This window comes from Microcebus murinus, chromosome 16, assembly GCF_040939455.1.
Source record: "Microcebus murinus isolate Inina chromosome 16, M.murinus_Inina_mat1.0, whole genome shotgun sequence".
Lineage (NCBI taxonomy): Eukaryota > Metazoa > Chordata > Mammalia > Primates > Cheirogaleidae > Microcebus > Microcebus murinus.
The window spans coordinates 71,354,682-71,361,916 of NC_134119.1; the positions used below are offsets into that span (position 1 = coordinate 71,354,682).

General features: G+C 45.5%; 1 pseudogene; it reads left to right on the plus strand.

The window, feature by feature from the left end:
- Positions 1–3,915: 3,915 nt before the first annotated feature.
- Positions 3,916–6,256, plus strand: LOC105863870 (ethanolamine-phosphate phospho-lyase pseudogene; annotated as a pseudogene).
- Positions 6,257–7,235: the final 979 nt, after the last annotated feature.

A 7,235-nucleotide genomic window follows, 5' to 3' on the forward strand; every position in this document is an offset into this window, starting at 1 on the left:
TTTTTTCAAAAATAGATCTGATGCAAAATTCTTTCAGAGGAAACTGACTCTATAAGTAAATTTCAGCAAATAAAATATGTATTATATCTGTGAAACCTAGAAAGTCAGTTTTGTTAGTATTATCTTATCATATATGAAGCACTTTATTCTAAGAATTACTGTTTAAATTCCTTTTTAGCCTTATTTACTCTTAGAAAACTAATTCTTAGTAGTGCTGAGATTATCAAGGCCTCCTGTTTTACCTTTAATACCTTTAAATATTTTCACTGCCCATTCTAATTCATAAATTCCCCTTTCCCTCTAGACCTGCTTCGTAGTCTATGGCCCCCAGAACCTAATATGATTGATTCACCTAATAACTTTATTCCATGCATGTTCTCTTTGTGTACCTGCCCCCAATTGACAAGTACAGCTGCAGCAGAGTCCCCAGTCTCTTTCTTCTCTCCTAATGTAGAGTAAATGTCCTGCAGTCAAAAGACAGCACAACACATCGGCTCTGGATTCTGGCTGCCACTGACATGTAAAGGGATTTTCCCCAGCTGTGTTTCTGTTTTGCTCTCCTCTGTCATATCTGCAGTTTCCCCCATTATCACACATATATTGTCTAACTTCTACTCTTTTGAAAGAAAATGGTTACCTCTACCATCTCATTTCAGCTTCATTCCATTTTCTGACATTACTTGGCACCTCTTCTCTATTATAAATTTCATAGCATGTAAATTGTATCTTAAACATAAAAAAGAAATTAATAAATTATTTTACATACAGTTGTCATGAAATGACTCTATGAAAGCAAAACTTTGCTAGAGACTTGAATTGAGATTATGTATGGCTATCTGAGGGAAAGAAGATCAGGCAGAGAGATAGAAATTAAAAGTCCTTGTGGAAATAATGTAGGAAACATTAAGGTGGATATTATGTATGTCTGTAGATAATATCATCTCCTATCTCACAGTTGTATTTCACACATTCAAATTATTTTATTTATTTTTAAAAATTGGTCCATAATATTTATACATATTTGAGGTACATGTGATATTTTGATACATACACAGAATGTGTAATGATCAAATCAAAGTATTTAGGATATTGTTCACCTCAAACACTTATGTTTTTTTGTGTTGGGAACATTTCAAATCTCTTCTAGCTATTTGAAATATACACTATATTTTTAACTATATTCACCCTACTGTGCTACTGAACTCTATAACCTATCCCTCTACCTAACTGTATGTTTGCACCTATTAACTAACCTCTCTTTGTTCCTTGCCCTCAACACACACACCCTTCCCAGCATCTGGTAGCTTTCATTCTACTCTCTACCTCCATGAGATAATCTCTTATAGACCCCACATATGAGTGAAAACATGCAATAAATGTCTTTCTATTTCTAACTTGTTTCGTTTAATATAATGACCTCCAGTTCCATCCATATTACTGAAAATGACAGGATTTTACTCTTTTTATGGCCAAATAGTATTCCATGGTGAATAAATACCACATTTGTACTATGAGAAACATATACTTACAAAATTGTTATAGACTTTGCTAGCCTGTTACAGAACATTGATATGTGACAGACAATTCACTATTGTCTACTGCCTAGCTTTCTTTGTAAAAGTAGTTTACTAATGGCTAAAAATTATAATTAAGATGTGAAAATATAACTGCTAAAAATAAGGGAAATAACTATGAAAGGTATGTAAGGAAAGGATGTGTTTTTTTATAAGGAAAGGTATGAGATATGATGGATATGCTTTTGTTAAAGGAAAAATAAAATAATTTCATCCTAACATAATACAGTGAGTTGATCCAGAATGAGAAAGAAGGAAAATATAGGACAGAACCCAAATGGATATAGAAAATTATAGGTTTGTGGAAAAGAAATTTTATGTGTGATCAAGCTGGAAAGATTAAAAGAATTTATTTATAAGGCTTTAAAAAATATGAATCCAATAGTATACTGATACAAAACTGGAATTTGGTTTTTGGTTTTGTTTTGTTTTGTTTTGTTTTTTGAGACAGAGTCTCGCTTTGTTGCCCAGGCTAGAGTGAGTGCCGTGGCATCGGCCTCGCTCACAGCAACCTCAAACTCCTGGGCTCAAGCGATCCTCCTGCCTCAGCCTCCCGAGTAGCTGGGACTACAGGCATGCGCCACCATGCCCGGCTAATTTTTTCTATATATATTAGTTTGCCAATTAATTTCTTTCTATTTATAGTAGAGACGGGGTCTCGCTCTTGCTCAGGCTGGTTTCGAACTCCTGACCTCGAGCAATCCGCCTGCCTCGGCCTCCCAGAGTGCTAGGATTACAGGCGTGAGCCACCGCGCCCGGCCTGAATTTGGTTTTCTTTCTGTTAAAATGACAAAGTTTTTTGGATTACTGGTCTGTTCTTAATAAGAGGCAGTAAAAGGTTTTTCTTTTCCTTTTAAGTAATCTACCTAGTTGTTGACCCAGATAAGTGACCAAGACAAAAATCTCAATCAATGGAGCTTTATTAAGTCAAATTTAGGATGTGCTCAGGAAAAACATGAACCACAAGCAGACCTGTAGCTATTTTTTTTAAAGGGTAATTTGGGAGCTTTAGCATTTAAAGGCATACAGAGAGATGAGAGAGAGGAAAAGGTGGCCTGGGGGACCAATGAGGCAAAATAGTTACTTTCTTGTGAGGGCCAGGAAATCTGCATTTTACATAAAATAAGGGGAATGTTAAAAGAGGAAAAGGGAGTGAAGGAAGCATCTATCATGTAGATGTCTCTGGGTAGGTGGAAGAATGTCTGATTCTGTCTTGTCTCCAGTACTGTTACCTATAAAGATAAACTTGTAATTCATTATTGGTGTAGACATAGTTACAATTTACATGTCCCTGCTTATGGGAAGTCAGCAGGGATTGCCTTAATGAATGATCTGTGGGTCCAGTTCTTCACAGGTGCCTGAGGCCTTTACCCTCCCTTTGCATAAGGAGTTGGGAGGTGTGGTCCTGAGATTTTGATATTCTTTTTACATAGGAAACAAAGATTCTGTGCTTTATCAGAATAATTTCCTATGCTGTATGTTAACATTTATTGTTTTGATTATTTAAGAGTATAAGTCTCACTTTTGAAGATCTAAAGCAGGGGTCCTCAAACTTTTTAAACAGGGGGCCAGTTCACTGCCCCTCAGATCGTTGGATAGTGCGCACTGTGGGGCTGGGACCAGTCAGCTGCTAAGCAGGACAGGCAGTGGCAGCAAAAACACCCAGAGGGCCGAATAAATGTGCTAGGCACGTGTATGTGGCCTATGGGCCATAGTTTGAGGACACCTGACATTCTAAAGTTTTTTTGTTTGCTTGTTTACATTTTTGACAATTTTGCCTTCCCAAAATCAATATCTAAATGTTAGGGCCTAGGGCCCATAGATAGCCAATAACCAGCCGTTAGCTTCTGTATTATGCTTGCTTGGGAGAATGGGAAATTTTCAGTTGAACTTTATCTGACTCCACACCCGCCATCCTGACTCTGCTAGTGTGATTAAGTTTAGAAACTAAGGAGAAGGGCAGTGGTGCATGGCACGACTGCCCACAAAATATACCCTCTAGGCCAGGGTCAAAGTGCCCTGGACCCCTGAGGTGCCTGACATGCTTCATGTACCCAGTGGAATGTGCTCAGGCTTAGATCACAGGATGCAGGATGATTTCAACTAAGATTGATGCTGTCCGTAATTAGGATACTTCAGAGGCTTCCCCTCGGATGAATTTTAGCTGCAGCCGGTGACTCCTACAAAACCCATCTCAAGGTTCCAACTACCCCATTGTGCTAAAACGGTGACCTCGGATGCCCAAGGCCAGGGAGCCCCACAAGGGACCGCAGAGGATGGCTGCAGCTGCAGGCGGCCCAGCCGGGAGCGGGGTGCCGACCCGAGAGAGGCCACGCACCCCATGTGCGAGCTGTACAGCAAGCACGACACCCTGGCGCTGCGGGGCAGGCACGAGGGCCCTCATGCAAAGTTTTCTTTGCTGCAGATGCCATGAAAATAGTGCGAGCCCAGAGGCAGTACATGTTTGATGAGAAGGGTGAATGTTATCTGGATTGCAACAACAACATTGCCCACGTGGGACATTGTCACCCAGAAGTGGTCAAAGCTGCCCTGAAGCAGATGGAGCTGCTCAATACGAATTCCTGATTTCTCCACGACAACATTGTTGAGTATGCCAAGTGCCTTTCAACAAGTCTGCCGGAGAAACTCTCTGTTTGCTATTGTACTAAATCAGGATCTGAAGCCAATGACTTAGCCTTACACCTGGCCTGGCAGTTCAGAGGCCACCATTAAGTGATCACTCTTGAGCATCCTTACCATGGCCACCTATCATCCTTAATTGAGATCAGTCTGTGCAAGTTTTGGAAGGGCAAAGATGTCAAGAAAGAATCTGTACATGTGGCACCAGTTCCAGATACTTACAGGGGAAAATACAGAGAAGACCACCCAGACACAGCCGCTGCATATGCAGAAGAAGTAAAGAACGTCATTGAAGAAGCGCATAACAGCGGAAGGAAGATTGCTGCCTTTATTCCTGAATCCTTGCAGAGTTGTGGCGGACAAATAATTCCTCCAGCAGGCTACTTCCAGAAAGTGGCAGCATATGTGCGTGGAGCAGGGGGTGTGTCTATGGTGGAGGAAGTTCAGGTAGGCTTTGGGAAACATTTCTGGAGCTTCCAAATGCATGGCGAAGACTTTGTTCCAGACATCATCACTATGGGGAAACCAGTGGGCAACGGCTACCCCATGGCTTGTGCGGTCACAACCAAAGACGTTGCGGAAGCGTTCAGCAGCTCTGGGATGGAAGACCAGAGCTGGGATGGAGACCAGCAGGAAGTGTAGTATTTCAATACGTTTGGAGGAAATCCGGTATCTTGTGCTGTTGGTTTGGCTGTCCTGGATATAATTGAAAATGAAGACCTTCAAGGAAACGCCGTGAAAGTAGGGAATTATCTTACTGAGTCTCGGAATACGCAGAAGGCTAAACACCCGTTGATAGGAGATGTTAGGGGCGTTGGCCTTTCTGTCGGAATCGACTTAGTGAAGGACCCTCAGCAAAGGACCCTGCCACAGCCGAAGCCCAGCACGTCGTCTACGAGATGAAAGAAAGGCGTGTGCTGCTCAGTGCCGACGGCCCCTAGAAATGTGCTGCAAATAAAGCCACCTAGGTGCTTCGCTGAAGAAGATGCAGAGTTCCTGGTGGACCAGCTGGACAGGACCCTAACAGTTTTAGAAGAAGCCCTGGGAGCCCAAACTGCAAGTGTGATTTCTGAGACTCCTCCATGCAAAACAGAGGTGCCGAAGGAAGCACACCTGGAACTGCTCAGCGGCGGCACCACCGACTCCAGAGAAAGCCGCAGCAGAAAAAGGAACGGTGCGTGCACAGGTAAGCACACCCTGCTCAGTAAGAGGCTCAAGACGTGAATGATTAGCAGCTAAAAACAAGATACACATGCAGAGTTCCGGAGAGTGAGCAGATGCGTCTCATCTGTTAGCTATATCATACCCTATTCTAAAGCTAGAATTGTCACTCAGCTTAGATTTGTAAATAAAAAGGTAGATTAATAATAAGAATGGGGGGAATCAAGATGGCGGACGAGAAACACCGCCAGACAGAGTGTCTCTGCAGAAAAGACAGATTCTAGCAGAAATTAGAAGAAGCAAGCAGATGAGCATACAGCGGCTGGAAGGAGGGGTACCTGAGACCACAGGAGACTCCACGGGAGGAGGTTACGGAGGAGAACTGGAAGCTGAGACCGCCACAGCCCGGAGACCAGCAGGAAGTGTAGGTGAATCAGCCAAGTTTCCCCTCCCCTGCATCCCGGACTGCTAGTGGGCTCCCAAACGGGTGGAGAGACCTGCAGACACCAGCCCAGAGACAGCCGCCGCCAGCGAGCAGTAAGCCAGGAGCAGACATGGCACCAGGCTCCCAAATCCCTCGGGCACCTCCGTGTGCACAGACCCGAGCCGCGCGGCAGACGCCATATTGCCTCCTCCTCCCCTCCGCCAACCCTACCCGCTGCTGCCCAGGGAGACAATACAGCCACCAGCCAGAGGCACCTCCAGGGAACAGGACCTTCCCTTGTGGGGCCCTACAGCTGACTCAGGGGAACTCAGAGTGTGAGCTCCCGACCCGCCAGCCCTCCCAGGTGCTGCTGGCACGGTGATCCCAGAAGAACGGGGCAGACCCTGAGGCTGAGAGACATAGACCCAGCGTGGGCTCCCTGTGGGTGAATTGGGACCAGCACTCCTCTCCCTGGTGGGGATACAGTTTGAACTCTGGGACCCAGAGGTCAGACCTGCAGAACAGATCCCGTGCACCGAGGTCTCGCGTTGCCTGGGGCACAGAAGGGATATACGTGAACAGCCTACTGAGGTGTGTGTGCCTTCAGGGGCAGATCAGCGTCCTAGAGGGCAACCCTCCTCCCAAAGGGAGGCCGTGCACCCAGCCCAGGTGGCGTTCCTGCACAGGGAACCTCCCCGCCGGCATCACAGTCATGGGAGGCCTGGTGGCAGAGGCCCAGGAGTAGCCTCAGAGTTGGGGAGGGTGGAAAGAAGCGAGACAGCCCCACCCCCACACGCAGACTCTCTGGCTGAGCGGGGCCATTCCAGCCCCTCCCTGGCAGCTTTTCCTGGAAGCAGAGAACAGAACTTTGACCCCTGCTAACGGCATTGGTGGTGCCTGAGGGCAGGCTGACCCAACCCAGCTCCACCCAGACTCACTCACAGACCAGCCCTCACTGAGGGGGAGAAAAGGACACGCCTGGAAGTCCCAGGGCCCCACCCACCACCTGAGGCACTGAGTGCCTCTCTATAGGAATAAGAGCTGATAACAGGACATAAAAACAACAGGGTAGCCTGTTCCTCCAAGCAAGCGCCACCTACTGCCATGGAGGACATCCTGCACACCCTTTTCACGGCACCTACTGACTCATTATACAGGGAGTGGTCAAATCTCACCCACAGACACCACCTACTGGCTCACAAATGAAACAAGGTGTGTGAATACCCAAACGAAAACCTAAAGGAAAGAAACAACAACCAATGGACATGGGAAGAAATCAGTGAAGGAACTCTGGAAATATGAAGAACCAAATGGAAAACACACCCCCAAAGAGGAGCACCAGCTCCCTAGAAACAGACACCAACCAAAATCAGGCAACCAAAATGACAGAAGAGGAATTTCCAATGTGGATCATAAGAAAATTCAACGACCTGCAA